The sequence below is a fragment of the Eschrichtius robustus genome, chromosome 8 (assembly GCF_028021215.1).
Source record: "Eschrichtius robustus isolate mEscRob2 chromosome 8, mEscRob2.pri, whole genome shotgun sequence".
Taxonomy (NCBI): domain Eukaryota; kingdom Metazoa; phylum Chordata; class Mammalia; order Artiodactyla; family Eschrichtiidae; genus Eschrichtius; species Eschrichtius robustus.
The window spans coordinates 4,709,891-4,730,592 of record NC_090831.1 but is presented as its reverse complement, the minus strand read 5'-3'; positions in this window follow the sequence as shown (position 1 = coordinate 4,730,592).

Genomic DNA, 20,702 nt, shown 5'->3' with positions numbered 1-20,702 from the left:
CAAAATAAGCCTCTTAATTTTAATTTATCAGTTTCCCATAAGACTGTGGCAGATGCACTGATGTACTGCACTGATGCCCAGATCTTCTTCCCACTCCACTGGGCTCCTGGGAGAGGAAATTTTGCCAGTTGCTTACAGTGGGAGCAGCTGATGACTGTTACCTTGGCCCCTCAACTCAAGAACATGACATAGCCTATTACCCAAGCCAAGGTCATGTGCCCGAGGCAGCCTATCCAATGCTGGATCATGAGGGGGTGTGAAGACCAGGTCCCTTATCACAAATGGGACAACTCAGAAGGGCCGTTCAGATCCAGAGCTCCTCTAAGATCAGCTGAGGCATTTGTAGTGACTTCACCTCTGTTCAACTTCTCCCTTTGCTCAATATTGATCCCAAGGACATTTCCTAATAAATTTCCAGCATGCAAATAAGACTATGGGTGGTAAGTCTATGCCTTTGAACATCTATTTTTTTAATTAAAAATAATATAGATTTTTATGTTCTTAAGTCCGGCAAATAAGTCATGCTGTCTACCCTTCAAATGAAAAGAAAACAAATTCAAATACTGAATAAAATATAAAATATTATAAAATGTTCATCCGCCCAGAAAATGCACAAATCCGCCATATTCTAAGCCAAAGCAAGAATTAAGAAAAAACTATAGAGCTAGGAAACAGGCTTTCCCCAAAAGAGATTTTTTTCAAACCAAGGTGACATTAAAGTTAGGTTTTCGTGATCCTGTAGACACAAGAGATGGAAGAGACAAAGTGGGTGCTGCTGCAGGTGAGCAGTTGTGCAAAAAATAATTGATGCAGCAAACTTGAGGCTGCTACCCTTAGAAAGACCTAGTTGTGGGACTGTCCTTGATGAGTGTTTAGAACTTGGGTTTCAGGAGCGTTCCCATCATTTCCAGAACTGGTAAGAGTACTCACTCTTCCTAAATGGTTTGCTTAACAGTGTTAGTTATGATAAACACATACTTTCTTGCTGGGAGCCTGGAACTTTGGTACATGCTAGACATAATTGGATTCCAATACAACCCTTGGGCACTGAGTCTCTAATGAGCTTCCCTGTTCAACAACATTTCATAGACGTGGCCGCAATTCAATGCTGGAGGATGTAAGCATGTCCTGTGTGACTCTTAGACATTTGTGCCTTCTCATTCTTCTGGACTGTGACCTATGTGCCATATCCTTTGCTGATTTTGTTTGTATTCTTTTCTTGTGATAAATCATAGTTGTGAGTATGACTACCTACTGTGTTTTCTGAGTCTTCCTAGTAAATCATCAAACCTGGGGGTGGTTTTAGAAACTCCCAGTGTAGGTGTCTTATTGTGATCTCTCAAAAGCATACATCATTTGTGCAAAGATGAACTAGTGAGAAATGTCAAATGGAACAGAAGGATCATGCTTTCTTTAACCTTAGCACAGTGTTGGTAAAAGAGAGCAAGACATGAGAGTGTTGGAATCTCAACTGAGAAGAGAGAGTGATGAGAGGTCATACTTAAAGGGATTATAATGGAGATTTCTGGCATAAACTCAGAATTAGGAAGCCTAAATCAGCCCAAGCAGATGATTGTTCTTTCCCTGACTACATGAAGGACATTTACTAACTTATTTATTTAAAAAATTAACATAAAGACATCCAAGTTTTGGTGTGTACAGTTCTATGTATTTTATCACATGTATGAATCCTGTAACCACCATCACATCAAGATATACACTACTCTTTTCACTCTAAAAATATCCCCTGTGCTATCCCTTTGTGGTCACATCTTCCCCTTCCTAAATTCTGGGTGGCAATTATCTGTTCTCCATCGTTATAACTTTGTATTTTCAATGATAGTTAATGGAGTTTAGAGTATATAATGTTTTCAAAGAGGGTTCTTCCATTCAGATTTCCAGATTGATAAAAGTGACGGTGGATCAATGTTTCATTCCTCTTTCATTGCTGTGTAGTCTTCTATTGCAAGGATATGCCGCAATTTGTTTAACTAGTCACCCTATGAAGGGCCTTTGGCTTGTTTCCTTAATATATAATTAATTTAGAGTACATAAATAAATAAAATAGAAAGAAATAAAAAATATAGAAAATCCCCAACTACTTGGAAATTAGACAACACATTTCTCAATATATGATGAGTCAAGTGAGATATCACAAAGGAAATTTTAAAAGCATGAATTTAGACCTGTTCTTGATACTGTACACAAAAACTAACTTAAAGTTTAGTAACCTAAAGGCTACTAAAACTACAAAAATTTTAGAAGAAAACCCAGAAGAAAATCTTTGTGATCCTAAGCAATTCTACCTAAGCAAGGTAGAATTCTTGTAAATGAAACCCAAAGCCCACTTCATAAAAGAAAAATTGTTAAATTAGATATCATGAAACTTTAAAAGATTTACACTACAAAAGACACCATTAAAAAGACAAAAAAGCCAGCTACAGATAGCAAATCAAATATCTGACAGAAGACTTGTAAACCTTTTCAAATCAATAATAAGGAAAAAAAAAAACAATTTAAAAATGGGCAGAAGGTTTGAATAGACATTGCACCAAAAAGTTATACATATGGCTAATAAACAGATAAAGTGTGCTCAGTATCATTAATTAGGGAAATGCAAATTGAAATAGGTTATCTTTTCACACATCTTAGAATGAGCATAATAATAAAGACAGCCCAAAACAAATGTTGGTGAGGATTTGTAGAAAATGGTACCTTCATACATTGTTAGTGGGAATGTAAAATTGTACAGCCACTTTATAAACCACTTTGTCTTAAAACCATTTTCTTAAAAGTTTAAATATAAACTTACCATACAGCTCAGTCATTCCACTTGTTGGTATGTACCAAGAAAAATGAAAACATATGTTCACACAAAGTCTTGTGCTGGTACATTCATAGCAGCACTGTATCTAATGATCAACAATTTGAAACAACCCAGATGTCACTAACTTTTGAATGGATAAGAAAATGCGGTATAATTATACAATAGAATGTTTTTCAGCAATATGAAGAAATAAAACACTACATGCTATAACCTGGATAAACCCAACAAAACATTAATCTAGATGAAAGAAGCCAGACAGAAAATATTACATATTTTATGATTCCATTTATAGAAAATGTCCAAGAGAAGCAAATCTGCAGTGTCAGAAAAGAGATTAGTCGTTGTCTGGGGCTGACAGGAAGAACAGAGAATCACTGTGAAAGGGTTCTAAAACTGTGTTATTATAAAGGCTGCCCAACTACAAAGGATTTTCTAAAAAAATCATTGAATTTTACCCTTAAAATAAGTAAATAAAACTTTTGGTCAACAAATTTCATTTTATATTTTATTTTATCCTTTTGAGTGTCTAAGATTTTGCTGTTCAGAAAAACAATATTTTGGTTATTTCTCCTCATTCTATCACATTCCTAATACATTCAAGACTTTTTTTTTTTTCTGGTATTAGTGCCTCCTGTGCCTTTTATTCCTGAGAAATGGGAGTAGACAAACTACCTTGCCAGGATGTTTTCCCTGTAGTTTTCTTACCTTTTCCTCCTCAGCTAGGACTAAGTCTATTTCTAATGAGGAGCATTCTCTTATGTCATCTACTCTGGGTGATTGTGTGACGGGATGTGAGGACCCACTGAAGGTGGAACTGCAGGGCATACAGACCAATGTGTTTTTTATTACTCTCAGAGCGAGTGTATTCAGAGAGGAATGACAAGGTGCTTCAGGGGAAGATTCCACTGCTCCCTGCCATGATGGTCAATATACTTTGTAGAGCTTTAAAATAAACCTCAGAATATACTACCAATATCTCAGTAGCTAAGAAAAAGACCTATCCGGGGGAATGAACATCGAGAAGTAAAGTATAACAGGATGGAAATCAGGCTCTCTGACCAAGCGGTGATGGTAAGTCCTCTTAAGGTTTCAGTAAGCTAGTGCCAGAGTCTGCATTGGCCCAGAACAGAAGGATACCCTCTAGTGACCACGAGTGATGTGAACAGATACTTGAAATACACAGTTAGAGGATACTTGTGCTCCTCAAGTAAGGTGTGTCTGCTAATATTAGTGTTGATGTTTCCTGGTCATTTAATCAGTTTCTCAAGTAATGTGTTAAAAGTGAAGTACTGATTATCCAACAAGGTGCTTGTAGCCAGAAATTGCTTAGAGAAATACGACATTCACAGCCTCACCTACCTTCTCTCCCCCTTTACATAAATATTAAATGTGACTTCAGCATACCTTCTATATTTCAAATTGAGTTCCACACTACAGTGTGTTTGAAAGACAACGACTGTCAAACATACAATCGTTATGTTCAAAGTTGTTGAGCTACTGCAGTAAAGATTCATGAATGTCCATAAAAGTCCGTTATGGAAGCAAATGAAACTTTTTTCATTTGCTAAAATGAGATTTCCTTTGTATAAACTCTTTAATAATTGTCAATGTAAATTTCAAAAAGTTTTTTACATTTCCTTAAAAGACTGACAAATAACCAAACAAGTGAGAAGAACAGGTAGTCAGGTGGCATGAAATTCTGGGTTTATATAATATCTCTCAAACCTGTCATGTATTGCCTTTTACTCATTTATTCTATGTATTATCTTTACATTTGAAGGGTTCATATTTGAATGTAGACCCTGCAAATCCTATCTTTAGGCATAGAGACTTACCTGTTATTCCAAATGCTATGACATGATTCCAAAGAAGTATAGTTCAGGTTTTCCAAAGGAAAGAAAGGAAGAGGAGAGGAGAAGAGAAAAAAAGAAAGAAAAAATCTGGGACAACAAAGAACTACATGTCTATGGAAGAAATAACTGGCAACCATAGTTGTCAGCATAGCTCAATTTTAGAAAAATAATGCTTGTAGAAAGGGAGCAAGTAATTATGCTATTTTCTTTCAAATATTTTATTGCTGAGTTTTCTTTTTCCCCCTGAGGCTTTTTACACCAAAGCAAAAGACTTTCTCTGTCTTAAGCCCGTGTATATTACAAAATTTCTTTGAACCAATGTTGACATCCGTGGACGCTTTCCCAACTTCCCATGGGATTGTTGCCCTGGGGCACCAGGTCCAATTTCTTCTGAACTAACCTAGTTCTTCTGATGATCTTACATGTTAATTAACATCAAAACCATCTCCTGGCTATAGGTATTTATTGGAGGCAGTAGTATTGCCTATGGACAAATTAGGGGGCATGGGAAGCCGCAATTTATAGTCATTATGACACAAGGAAACTTCTTAGATCTAATTTATACCACAGAGAACCCACAAGTATTGAAAATTTAAGAAATGCTCCAACTCTTTTTATAAATAATATGGCTGTGAAATAAAGGAAACATACAGATAATGACACAACTATTGAAAAGGCTTTGAGGAAACATACAAAAACTTTATAGTTAGCAGCAGAAGAAAAAATATGGAAATTTTAATTTGATTACTTTAATTTCTAATAAGGGAAACATCAAGAAGCTAAAGGTCAGCACTATTTACAATAGCCAAGACATAGAGGCAACCTAAATGTCCATTGAAAGACGAATGGATACAGAGGATGTGGTGTATATATATATGCAATGGAATATTACTCAGATATAAAAAAGAACAACATAATGCCATTTGCAGCAACATGGATGGACCTAGAGATTATCATGCGAAGTGAAGTAAGTCAGACAGAGAAAGGCAAGTATCATATGGTATCACTTATGTGTGGAATCTAAAAAAATGATACAAGTGGACTTATTTGCAAAACAAATAGACTCACAGACATAGAAAACAAACTTATGGTTACCAAAGGGGGAAGGTGGGAGAGGGACAAATTAGGAGTATGGGATTAACAGATACACACTATTATATATAAAATAGACAAACAAGAACCTACTGTATAGAACAAGGAACTATAGTCAGCATCTTAGAATAACCTATAATGGAAAAGAATCTGAAAAAGAATATATATATATATATATATATATATATATATATATATATATATATATATATATAAAGAATATATAATATATATATATAAAGAATATATATATATGGCTGAATTACTTTGCTGTACACCTGAAACATTGTAAATCAACTATACTTCAATAAAAAAGAAAAATTAAAAATAAATAAATCAATAAAAAGAAAACCAGTGGACTCAGAATTTGGAATTTAAATTCAGTTCTGTATAATTCCTAAGTCTATTCTTTTTTTGATAAATACAGGTTTAATGATGCAGTGCTCTTCACAGGTGGCTACAGAGACTGTAAACTATTATCCAGGAATATACAACCATACAACGCAGACCACTTAGCCAAATCTAAAGCAAACTGGCTTCTTATAACTACCCTGTAAACACTGCAGCCCTTCGTCCATCCCAAAATGACCCTAAGACACATGAAGACAGTTATTGTAGGGGAATCAGAAACACAGCTTTGCAGCCAAAGGTAAAAACCAAAGGACAAATACCAATTCAGTGGTTAGTTGGTGAAAGCGGGAACTCTGGTGCCTTCACCACGCTGCTTTGCTTTACTCTTGCTCCTTTCGTCCCCCTTCTCCAGCCCATCCATGGTTGCTCTCAATAGGTTTGAATAAGCCATCTGAAACTTTACTTCTTTAGTACTTTAGTACTTTAGTACTTTAGTAACTGAAAGTTACTTCTTTAGAGCTCACCACAGGGCTGATCTTTTTAGTACTTTAGTAACTGAAAGTTACTTCTTTAGAGCTCACCACAGGGCTGATCTTTTTCCCATCAGTAGCTCTTAACAGACACTTGTTGTCTGAGGGCTCCAAGTCCTCCACAGAACGTTTGCTTGGAATGGGTTTAGTTCGACCATCATACTTCTTCAGGGTGATGGGCACACTGCCTGACTACCAGCACTTCTGGGAGAGCCTGGTCAGCTCGGTCAGGAACTGCTCACTCTTCAGCTGCACCATACCAGCGCTGCTGGCTCTTCTCCATCAGCATAAGCCCCGACCAGTTGGAGCAGGCAGTTTCACCTGCGCTGGGCCTAAGACTATTCTTAAAAAAAAAAAAAAAAAAAAAAAGAAGCTAAAGGGCATTTTAAAATATACCATAGAATAAGCAGCAAAATACTGTGTAAGCTTTTCATTCTAGTTAGCTAAATTATGATCATTTCAAAAATTACTTTCAAAAAGAATAATCAAAAAGATACTAATAGAAAACCTAAATTTACTAAAACACACAGAAATGACTGCTCAATCTCTCATTCAAAGTAAACTTCATAAAATTTTTACTAAAAAACATCTCGTATGCCTTACATCAATTGTATTATGTTCATTATATATACACAATTCCTTAAGCTGAAGATGTTCATTCAAATGCTATTTAAATGTCATTATTGATCTGCTACACCTGGTATTTGAAAACATATATCCACACAAAAACCTGTACACACATGTTCCTAGAAAATTTATTTGTAATTGCCAATAAAAAAATATATCTCCTGTCCTGCCAGGGGCTAAAAGATAAACTGTGGTACATCCATGTCATAGAAAACTACTCAGACATAAAAAGGACATAACTATTGATATATCCAGCAAATTACGTGGGTTTCAAATGCATCACACTGATTGAATAAAGCTGATATCAAAATGCCCCTTGATTTCATTTATACAATAATTCTAAATATGACAAATTTACAGTGATGGGAAGCAGATTATTTCTTTTTTCTTCATGGTGATGAAACGGTTCTGTACCTTGATTGTGGTAGTAGTTCCTATATGTGATAAAATTTCACATTACTATACATACGCAAACACACACACACACAAACACACACACAGAGATGCTGGTAACGACTGGTGAAATCTCAGTGGGGTCTGTAGTTTATTTTCTTGCATGGATCATGTTTTTGTTGTCATGTCTAAGAGCTCTTGCTGAAATCTAAATCATGAAGGCTTCCTCCTATGTTTTATTCTAGAAGTTTTATAATTGTATGTCTTACACTTAGATTTATAGTCTATTTCGAGTTAAACTTTGTATAAGATGTGAGGGTCCCTCTTAAGTAAAACCTTTCAACTAAACCATTTGGATGGAGAATCAGAGACAGAGCTGCATGCAGTTCTCTTCTTCTTCTGGGTTGACAGGACCCTGTCCGTTGCCTGCTTTCCTCTTGACCCGCCTCTGATCTCACTTTGATGAAAAAAACAGGTGGCTTAAGAAAACAAAACCCAACTTGGAGATTAAGGGCTCCTTCTAGTATTAGCAACTTCTCCTCTTTTTTTCAAGCATATGACTTTTCACTGAGCACAAAGCAGCCATTGTGCTGGACATTAGGGCAACAGAGAGAGTGAGGCATGCTCTTTGATGCCACCTTCCTCTTGTTCTAAATGAGGCACTGCAGGTTGAAGGTCACAGTGGTCGGTGTGCACAAACAGTACAGGAGAGGTCACTTCAAAGTGAAGGAAGGGTTCAGATAGAGGCCACAGGAGAGCTTCCCAGTAAAGAAGATAGAGGGAGATATTGAAGGAGGTTCAAGGGCAGGGGAAGGGCAGGGGGACGTGGTGACATGCAGACTTGGCTGAGGAGCAGCGACATGTCCCTCGTGGCTAAGTAAATGAGCTATGGATGAATCATTCTCTTAGTTAACAATTATTTTCTTAGAGCCTCTGCCACACCCTGTTTCCCCGTCTCTCATGCAACCTTTGTGATACGTTTAATACATATCTTTGTGATCATAAATATTCCTAGAAAATGACTAATGTTATTCTATGTGCCTATAATTTTAATGTATATAATTCATATTATGTGTGTGTATATACTTGTTTCTTCCCTTTTTTCCCCAATCATCACTATGTCTTTAAGGAGGAATCAAGTTGCCATGTGTTCACCCAATCTATTTCTTTAATAGCTATTTCACATGCATCCATCTCCTTTCCCTAGTGAATCACCAAGATGTGGACCAGGAGGTTAGCTCCAGGTCCCTGACAACAGGGACCGCATGGGCTACCATGAACATGCCCACCAGCTATGGATTAATCTGAGGACTTTGATCTTCTTAAACTTCTGAGCAACAGCTAATTACTCTCCATTAATTGCCCTAATATTTTCTCCTTTCCATTTGATTATTCCCCCGCCCTGGGATTTTATTATAGAGTTGCACTTTTTAGATATTTAGATATTGTTAGTATTTATCTATGCCCTCCATGCCTATAATATATTTTTTATATTTCTATCCTTCATTATTTTTGTGTTGCTTTCTGGTAGAGATTCATCACTGCTATCCCTAATTGCTAACTCATTTTTTTAGCTATATTCTTCTATTTATTCCACCTATAATGTTTTATACAACTATTTTATTTTTAACAGCTGAAAGACACAGTTCTTTTGATTATCTTGTTCATGTTGTTAAAATTTCATCTCATCTTCTTACATATATTACATTAAAAATTCCTTATCCTTTCCACACATTTTCCATTTATTTATTTATTTTTTAATTAAAGTATAGTTGATTTACAAAGTTATGTTAGTTTCAGATATACAGCAAAGTGATTCATATATATACTTTTTCCAATTCTTTTCCATTATAGGTTATTACAAGATATCGAATATAGACCCTTGTTGGTTATCTATTTTATATACAGTAGTTTTTATCTGTTAATCTCAAATTCTGGATTTATCCCTCTCCCCTCCCTTGCCACACGTTTTCATTCAGATACTATATATTGTCCACTTATTTGTCAATCTTTTTTTTTTTTTTTTTAAACATCTTTATTGAAGTATAATTGCCTTACAATGGTGTGTTAGCTTCTGCTTTATAACAAAGTGAATCAGTTATACATATACAATATGTTCCCATTTCTCTTCCCTCTTGCATCTCCCTCCCTCCCACCCTCCCCATCCCACCCCTCTAGGTGGTCACAAAGCACCAAGCTGATCTCCCTGTGCTATGCGGCTGCTTCCCACTAGCTATCTATTTTACATTTGGTAGTGTATATATGTCCATGACACTCTCTTACCCTGTCACATCTCACCCCACCCCCTCCCCATATCCTCAAGTCCATTCTCTGGTAGGTCTGTGTCTTTATTCCTGTCTTGCCACTAGGTTCTTCATGGCCTTTTTTTTTTTTTTTTTCCTTAGATTCCGTATATATGTGTTAGCATACTGTATTTGTTTTTCTCTTTCTGACGTACTTCACTCTGTATGACAGACTCTAACTCCATCCACCTCATTACAAATACCTCCATTTCATTTCTTTTTATGGCTGAGTAATATTCCATTGTATATATGTGCCACATCTTCTTTATCCATTCATCTGTCGGTGGACATTTAGGTTGCTTCCATGTCCTGGCTATTGTAAATAGAGCAGCAATGAACATTTTGGTACATGACTCTTTTTGACCTATGGTTTTCTCAGGGTATATGCCCAGTAGTGGGATTGCTGGGTCGTATGGTAGTTCTATTTGTAGTTTTTTAAGGAACCTCCATACTGTTTTCCATAGTGGCTGTATCAATTTACATTCCCACCAACAGTGCAAGAGTGTTCCCTTTCCTCCACACCCTCTCCAGCATTTATTGTTTCTAGATTTTTTGATGATGGCCATTCTGACCGATGTGAGATGATATCTCATTGTAGTTTTGATTTGCATTTCTCTAATGATTAATGATGTTGAGCATTCTTTCATGTGTCTGTAGGCCATCTGTATATCTTCTTTGGAGAAATGTCTATTTAGGTCTTCTGCCCATTTTTGGATTGGGTTGTTGGTTTTTTTGTTATTGAGCTGCATGAGCTGCTTGTAAATCTTGGAGATTAATCCTTTGTCAGTTGCTTCATTTGCAAATATTTTCTCCCATTCTGATGGTTGTCTTTTGGTCTTGTTTATGGTTTCCTTTGCTGTGCAAAAGCTTTTAAGTTTCATTAGGTCCCATTTGTTTATTTGTGTTCTTATTTCCATTTCTCTAAGGGAGCTGGGTCAAAAAGAATCTTGCTGTGATGTATGTCATAGAGTGTTCTGCCTATGTTTTCCTCTAAGAGTTTGATAGTGTCTGCCCTTACACTTAGGTCTTTAATCCATTTTGAGTTTATTTTTGTGCATGGTGTCAGGGAGTGTTCTAATTTCATACTTTTACATGTACCTGTCCAATTTTCCCAGCACCACTTATTGAAGAGGCTGTCTTTTCTCCACTGTATATGCTTGCCTCCTTTATCAAAGATAAGGTGACCATATGTGTGTGGGTTTATCTCTGGGCTTTCTATCCTGTTCCATTGATCTATATTTCTGTTTTTGTGCCAGTACCAAACTGTCTTGATTACTGAAGCTTTGTAATATAGTCTGAAGTCAGGGAGCCTGATTCCCCCAGCTCCATTTTTCGTTCTCAAGATTGCTTTGGCTATTCGGGGTCTTTTGTGTTTCCATACAAATTGTGAAATTTTTTGTTCTAGTTCTGTGAAAAATGCCAGTGGTAGTTTGATAGGGATTGCATTGAATCTGTAGATTGCTTTGGGTAGTAGAGTCATTTTCACAATGTTGATTCTTCCAATCCAGGAACATGGTATATCTCTCCATCTATTTGTATCATCTTTAATTTCTTTCATCAGTGTCTTATAATTTTCTGCATACAGGTCTTTTGTCTCCTTAGGTAGGTTTATTCCTAGATATTTTATTCTTTTTGTTGCAATGGTAAATGGGAGTGTTTTCTTAATTTCACTTTCAGATTTTTCGTCATTAGTGTATAGAAATGCAAGAGATTTCTGTGCATTAATTTTGTATCCTGCTACTTTACCAAATTCATTGATTAGCTCTAGGAGTTTTCTGGTAGCATCTTTAGGATTCTCTATGTATAGCATCATGTCATCTGCAAATAGTGACAGCTTTACTTCTTCTTTTCCAATTTGAATTCCTTTTATTTCTTTGTCTTCTCTGATTGCTGTGGCTAACACTTCCAAAACTATGTTGAATAATAGTGGTGAGAGTGGGCAACCTTGTCTTGTTCCTGATCTTAGTGGAAATGGTTTCAGTTTTTCACCATTGAGGACAATGTTGGCTGTGGGTTTGTCATATATGGCCTTTATTATGTTGAGGAAAGTTCCCTCTATGCCTACTTTCTGCAGGGCTTTTATCATAAATGGGTGTTGAATTTTGTCGAAAGCTTTCTCTGCATCTATTGAGATGATCATATGGTTTTTCTCCTTCAATTTGTTAATATGGTGTATCACACTGATTGATTTGCGTATGTTGAAGAATCCTTGCATTCCTGGGATAAACCCCACTTGATCATGGTGTATGATCCTTTTAATGTGCTGTTGGATTCTGTTTGCTGGTATTTTGTTGAGGATTTTTGCATCTATGTTCATCAGTGATATTGGCCTGTAGTTTTCTTTCTTTGTGACTTCTTTGTCTGGTTTTGGTATCAGGGTGATGGTGGCCTCGTAGAATGAGTTTGGGAGTGTTCCTCCCTCTGCAATATTTTGGAAGAGTTTGAGAAGGATAGGTGTTAGCTATTCTCTAAATGTTTGGTAGAATTCACCTGTGAAGCTATCTGGTCCTGGGCTTTTGTTTGTTGGAAGGTTTTTAATCACAGTTTCAATTTCAGTGCTTCTGATTGGTCTGTTCATATTTTCTATTTCTTCCTGGTTCAGTCTCGGCAGTTTATGCATTTCTAAGAATCTGTCCATTTCTTCCTGGTTGTCCATTTTATTGGCATAGAGTTGCTTGTAGTAATCTCTCATGATCTTTTGTATTTCTGCAGTGTCAGTCGTTACTTCTCCTTTTTCATTTCTAATTCTATTGATCTGAGTCTTCTCCCTTTTTCTCTTGATGAGTCTGGCTAATGGTTTATCAATTTTGTTTATCTTCTCAAAGAACCAGCTTTTAGTTTCATTGATTTTTGCTATTGTTTCCTTCATTTCTTTTTCATTTATTTCTGACCTGATCTTTATAATTTCTTTCCTTCTGCTGGCTTTGGGTTTTTTTTGTTCTTCTTTCTCTAATTGCTTTAGGTGCAAGGTTAGGTTGTTTATTCGAGATGTTTCCTGTTTCTTGAGGTAGGCTTGTATTGCTATAAACTTCCCTCTTAACACTGCTTTTGCTGCGTCCCATAGGATTTGGGTCGTCGTATCTCCATTGTCATTTGTTTCCAGGTATTTTTTGATTTCCCCTTTGATTTCTTCAGTGATCACTTCGTTATTAAGCAGTGTATTGTGTAGCCTCCATGTGTTTGTATTTTTTACAGATCTTTTCCTGTAATTGATATCTAGTCTCATAGCGTTGTGGTCGGAAAAGATACTTGATACAATTTCAATTTTCTTAAATTTACCAAGGCTTGATTTGTGACCCAAGATATGATCTATCCTGGAGAATGTTCCATGAGCACTTGAGAAAAATGTGTATTCTGTTGTTTTTGGGTGGAATGTCCTATAAATATCAATTAAGTCCATCTTGTTTAATGTATCATTTAAAGCTTGTGTTTCCTTATTTATTTTCATTTTGGATGATCTGTCCATTGCTGAAAGTGGGGTGTTAAAGTCCCCTACTATGATTGTGTTGCTGTCGATTTCCCCTTTTATGGCTGTTAGTATTTGCCTTATGTATTGAGGTGCTCCTATGTTGGGTGCATAAATATTTACAATTGTTATACCTTCCTCTTGGATCGATCCCTTGATCATTATATAGTGTCCTTCTTTGTCTCTTGTAATAGTCTTTATTTTAAAGTCTATTTTGTCTGATATGAGAATTGCTACTCCAGCTTTCTTTTGATTTCCATTTGCATGGAATATCTTTTTCCATCCCCTCACTTTCAGTCTGTATGTGTCTCTAGGTCTGAAGTGGGTCTCTTGTAGACAGCATATATATGGGTCTTGTTTTTGTATCCATTCAGCCAGCCTGTGTCTTTTGGTGGGAGCATTTAATCCATTTACATTCAAGGTAATTATCGATATGTATGTTCCTATTCCCATTTTCTTAAATGTTTTGGGTTTGTTATTGTAGGTGTTTTCCTTCTCTTGTGTTTCTTGCCTAGAGAAGTTCCTTTAGCATTTGTTGTAAAGCTGGTTTGGTGGTGCTGAACTCTCTCAGCTTTTGCTTGTCTGTAAAGGTTTTAATTTCTCCATCGAATCTGAATGAGATCCTTGCTGGGTAGAGTAATCTTGGTTGTAGGTTTTTCTCGTTCATCACTTTAAGTATATCCTGCCACTCCCTTCTGGCTTGCAGAGTTTCTGCTGAAAGGTCAGATGTTAACCTTATGGGGACTCCCTTGTGTGTTATTTGTTGTTTTTCCCTTGCTGCCTTTAATATGTTTTCCTTATATTTAATTTTTGACAGTTTGATTAATATGTGTCTTGGCGTGTTTCTCCTTGGGTTTATCCTGTATGGGACTCTCTGTGCTTCCAGGACTTGATTAACTATTTCCTTTCCCATATTAGGGAAGTTTTCAACTATAATCTCTTCAAATATTTTCTCAGTCCCTTTCTTTTTCTCTTCTTCTTCTGAGACCCCTATAATTCGAATGTTGGTGCGTTTAATGTTGTCCCAGAGGTCTCTGAGACTGTCCTCAGTTCTTTTCATTATTTTTTCTTTATCCTGCTCTGTAGTAGTTATTTCCACCATTTTATATTCCAGGTCACTTATCCTTTCTTCTGCCTCAGTTATTCTGCTATTGATCCCATCTAGAGTATTTTTAATTTCATTTATTGTGTTTTTCATCATTGCTTGGTTCCTCTTTAGTTCTTCTACGTCCTTGTTAAATGTTTCTTGCATTTTGTCTATTCTATTTCCAAGATTTTGGATCATCCTTACTATCATTATTCTGAATTCTTTTTCAGGTAGACTACCTATTTCCTCTTCATTTGTTAAATCTAGTGTGTTTTGACCCTGCTCCTTGACCTGCTGTGTGATTTTCTGTCGTCTCATTTTGCTTATCTTACTGTGTTTGGGGTCTCCTTTTCACAGGCTGCAGGTTTGTAGTTCCCGTTGTTTTTCGTATCTGTCCCCAGTGGCTAAGGTTGGTTCAGTGGATTGTGTAGGCTTCCTGGTGTAGGGAACTAGTGCCTGAGCTCTGGTGGATGAGGCTGGATCTTGTCTATCTGGTGGGCACGTCCACGTCTGGTGGTGTATTTTGGGGTGTCTGTGGCCTTATTATGATTTTAGGCAGCCTCTCTGCTAATGGATGGGGCTGTGTTCCTGTCTTGCTAGTTGTTTGGCATAGGGTGTCCAGCACTGTAGCTTGCTGGTCGTTGAGTGAAGCTGGGTCTTGATGTTGAGATGGAGATCTCTGAGAGATTTTTGCCGTTTGGTATTACGTGGAGCTGGGAGGTCTCTTGTGGACCAGTGTCCTGAAGTTGGCTCTCTCACCTCAGAGGCACGGCCCTGATGCCTGGCTGGAGCACCAAGAGCCTTTCGTCCACACGGCCATGGCTGGAGACGGGCGCTCGGGCTCCTCGGGGACGGGCAGAGCCGGTGGCACAAGTTTGCAGATCCGGCGGGCACGTGCGCAGGCGGGCGGGCTGTGCTGGGCTGCCGGGCTGGCTGCTGGTCCTCGCTCCGGGCAGGGGTGGGAGCGCGGCGCGGCTCCGCCTGCACTGGACTATTTGTCAATCTTTTAAGCTAGATTTTTTTCTCAATTGTCTAGCTGTTCTGGTCTGTGGGTTGGTGTTTCCCTGGGGTTGGTTATCACCACCCTGTGTTACAACGTGTCTGGGGCAAGGGCCAGGGACCATGGTCTCCCCTGCTTCAAGTCAGTTCATTTAAGGAAAGGCGTGTTAATCACTCCCTTTGCTACTAATGTGGCAGACAATTCCTTTGGTTAAATTGTCCCCTTTAATGTTTTCTTGTATGCTTAAGGCAAAACAGCATGAGTTGGAATCAATGTCTATCTGTAGTAAAGGAGCTGCTGAGTGGCTTGGGGAACAAAGGTAGAGAGGGACAGTCCAAAGGCAGCATGGCAAGTCATTCCTATTTTTATCAACACTTTGTTCGTCCTCATGAGGCTTTGTAAAAGCTCTGATGTTTCTCAGAGGACACAAGCACCCCAGTGTTTAGGTATTGCTACAGATCTCCACAAAAAAATGTCAAAGATTTTCTCATTGAGATACCAAGGGAAAACAAGAGCAAATTTTATTCATTTTTCTTTCCCGTCTAATCGCTCAGCTCTGCATCAGGCTGCCCTTCGCTCACCTCCTTCATTCCTGAGATCAAGGCAACATTTAGCTGCTCTGCTTTCACAAACATTCACTGGTTCCTGAAATCCGTTTTCCCCATCAGTTTCTCTGGTTTCTTTACTGTTGATTCTGGGGATCACAGCACACACCAGCTTGCCGTCTTGGTGGAAAACAGCTCAGTGCTGTTTGGTTCACAGATTTGTTCCGTTTGACAAGGAAAAGCTTTCTATAAATTGGACTTGAATCCTACACTTTTCAAATAACCACTCACCGTTGTATGTCACCAGCCTCGTTCACTTATCTGTGGTACCTCCCTGCTTTTGAAGGGTTGGGAATCTGATCTCAGGTAGAATGTAGGGTAGATTTAGTGAATGGTGAGAGAAGAAACTGAAAAGAAATGGCCAAATAAAACTGTGAAGGAAATTGAATGGTAGACCAATGGTGACATCTTATTTTCTCACTGAAAGAAATGGGGGTGTCAGAGGATAAGGTATGAGGGTGACTTGATCTGTATTTCAAATAAGTAAATTTGGGGTCAGTGCCAAGGATGGGTTTGCAGAAGGAACCCGGAAGCACCGAGGGCAGTTAGAATGTCATTGTTTTATTCCAGAGAAAAAATCATGTCTCAACCAGAAATCTAAATGCTGTAAATGAAAAAAAAATAATAGATATAGGGGAAGAAGTAGCAGGACTAAGTGACACATATCTGAGAAATAGAATGAAACTTCCCAAAAGGCCTTAGAGTATTTCTGACTTGTGTGACAGAAGGTATCACTGCGTATTTATTGAGATAGTAAATATCGAATAAGCAGGCATTTGCAACAGTCCAGGCAACCCATGAAATTGCTTGAACCTAACGTAGCAGGTGGAACACAAATGGAGGGATGGGTTCAAGGTCATATGTGAAAGGCATGAGATGGGCAGATCTAGACACAGAGTTAGTTAGGGTTTACAACCTGTGCTCCTGGGTGAGCTGTGAAGGCAGTAACTCAATCCATTACTACAGAATAGGATTGGGGTGCTTTCTGCAACCACAGAGATGTGCTTCTCCAAGGCATGTATTGAATAGTAAGTAGCTCAGTGCTGCCCATCTCAAGCCACCACCGTGTCCAGGCGAGGATACAGTTCCCCACGCTGCTCTTGGCTAAGGACTGAGCGTGAGACTTCGAGCAGGGCTTGTGCTGGTACAGGACCAAACTGAAGGGGGTGGGACTTTGCTAAAGGAGTTGCTGGCTTGGGAAACCCCCATCAGCCTGTCAGACCATTCTTAGAACCGTGCTGCAGTCTGACCTCCTTCAAACCCCCCCCTTCCTTCACCTCCTTTCACTGGTGTCAGACCTGCAGCAGGGCCTGGAGGTTCTCCCTACCATTGTCTCTTTTCCCCTTTACACCTCAAAAGCATTTCTCCCAGTAAATTCCCTGCTGGTCTAAACTTGTGTTGATGTCTTGTTCTGTGAGGACCCAAACTAACATAGTGGGCCAGGGAAAGGCGGATGATTGTTTTGTTTGGGGGATGTTGGATTTGAGGTCGCACTGGGATTTGCTGTTATAATATAAATAGGTTACTGGAAATCGTAAGTTTGAGTACAATTTGTCATATCTGTTGAGGTAGAATATCTTCCCTATTTACAGTTTATGAATTTGAGGCAAATTTTTGTTTAAATCATAAACTTCAAAATGTTATGTACATGCTATTGTTAATAATTTTTCTCCATCAAACTAGTTTTCTCCATTGAGACTTAACAGACTCAAAGGGACAGATTCTTTGAGTGAGGTTATTAATTCAGATTAAAGAAACATGAGACTGCCTATTTCCTTTCCAAGGTTTTAGACAGAGAATTGATTCTCAGTATTAAGAATATTTTTAGCATATTTATTCTTCATGAAATGGCTAGAAAAATGTCCTCATTACTTCTGAGAATCCCTTCAGTTTTTCTGATGCCTCAAATATATTAAGGAAATTAGGAATACGTTCATTTATGTTTTACTATGTAAGCAGAGTAATAATGATACTTCTTACATTGACTGAAAGCTTGTTATGTGTCAGGTCCTGGAGTGAGTACTGAATCTCCATCATGTGTTTGCTTACTTTCCCACTCTCGTAGTCATGAATAATGTCTATTAACCTTCACCCTCTCAGCCCACGCTAAGATTACACTTAAACCATCTCTGGTCTTCTAATTACCCATGGAGGCGCCTTCAGTCTCGTTTTCTGCTTTAATAACAAGCAACTTCCCAAACTCTGGTTGGCTCTGCACCCTGGGTTCTAGTGTGAGGAAATGTGGAACAGATCCATGGAGGACCCAAAGAGATATGCTGAGAGTGAGAAATGACCGTTGGTGTACATAAATCATTAAGACTATGTTATTTTTGCTGTTGTTGCCATATCATAACTCACAGAGGAACTACTGCCCATTAACAAAGAGCTGAAATCAGAACTATAGAGGCAGAGACACCGGGAGATGTCTTAAGGACCCCCTGGAGGGAAACAAGGAAACCAACCGCCCTTGAAGGCAGGCTGTGATGCTCTTGGTAAAACTGTCTTCTGCAATAAAGTAGAGTGTATATAATGATCTACTATCTGTAGACTTCTAACCAGTAAAATGTAAAACTGAGATGGCATTTAAGCAATAACTCAATTAGAAGCATTATGAGAGATGCTTCATAATGCAAGAGTAGACATAGTTCTTATTAATAGATGACAAAAATCTAATTATAAAATAAAATGTGATAAATTGGTTATATTTAGGTTTAAAACTTTGAGTATAAAGAAGATAAAAACTAGAAAATGAAAATCAAGCCTCAGTGTGACAGAAGATATTTTCCATACACATACCTGACAAAGGATTTCACAAAATAAGATCTTCTAAGAACTAATAAACATATAAAAAGCTGTTACATTTCTTTATGCATTAGAAAAATGCATCACGTACACACACAATAAGACAATACACATACCAGAATGGTTAGAAAAAATGTTGTCAATACCAAGTGTTGGAAAGGATTTGTGTTAAGAGGAAATCTCATATGCTACTGAGAGCAATTTCATACATCTGCTTTTGAAAGTTAGCAGTACCAACTAAAATTGGATCACACTTAGTTATAAAACTAACAAAAAATAGCCAATATGTTCATCAAAAGACGTGAAAAAATGTTTATAGCACTACTATTGTAGTAGTAAAAACTGAAAACTATCCATATCATCATAAGAATGGGCAAATGCACTTATTATACTCATAAACTAGTACTCTAGAAAAATAGAATCAGTGCTCACCCCAAGATAATGTTGGTCAGAAGAAGACAGAATGCAAAAAGGAACACATACTGCATTATTTCACCTATAAAAATGTTATAAACAAGCAAAACTCATCAATAATGATAGAACCCAAGAGAATGATTACCTTAAGAGGAGGTGGTGACCGGAAGAGTGAATAGAGGTGTTTCTGAGAAGCTGGAAATGTTCAGCTTTTTAATGTGGGTGGTGGATGCATCAGTGCACTTGTCATCAAATGTTTTAACTCTACAAATGGATTTGTTTACTTTGCTGTTTTATTTTTAAAAAATTAAAAAAAACCCAAAAACTTCAGTTATATGTCAAGGTCAAGTCAAGCATGAATATTACACCAATGGTTATCATATCTGAATGGATTAACCCTTGGTGTAACATACTTTGAACCTAAATTTAGATTTTGAGTTTCTTTTCTGAGTAGTTTAATTATTTGTAAGAATTCATATTTCATGACTTTTATTCTTTTTTAGTGATCTTCTAAAGATAAACGTAAAAAAAAATCACTTTAACATAAAGTGTAACACTTCAAGTTTCAAAAAAAATTCCATGAAAATATTTTGTAGACATAATTGACATGTATAATTAGTTAACTTTAAGTTGAGGATATTATCCTCAATATTGGTCCACTGGACACTTTTATAAATCTAAGGTAAACTATATAATCTTAGTGATCTTATTTTATTTATTATTGGCATAATTTGCTTTTCCTCATCCTAGAAATTATTTTATCATTACTCATAAATTATTCCCAACCATGCTGAAATAGACTAAAATAAAAATAAAATTGAATCACCTAGAATGATGCAATAAATAAAATTATCAATAAAAATAAATTATCAATATTACATCATTCCTTAGTTTTATGATTGTATTGTACAAAATATTTCATCATCTTCCAAGAAGTTATAAAATAAGTTCAGAAACATGATCGTTGTTGCCTTTTTAAATAGCATTCATTGAACACGTTTGAGAATTGAGACATTTAAAAAAACAAAACAAAACCTACCAAGGGACCAAGAGAATGATATTCTAAATTACTATATAAATCAAAATGTGAATGCATAGAGACAGCAATACTTCAGATACTAATAATGATGGTAAAATTAATCATATAAGTGAAATCTCAGACTATATTTCATCAGATGAAAATATCCTATATGAATTTATGCAAACTGAAGAAGCAGTGAGTGAAAGATAGATTTCTAAAAATGAGAGAGATGTATGACATCCTCAACCATTCATCAGAAATGATTGTATCACATGACATTTTCTGAAACAAATCGGCACTATCATAAGTGAGTGTACTCTTTGATTTTTAT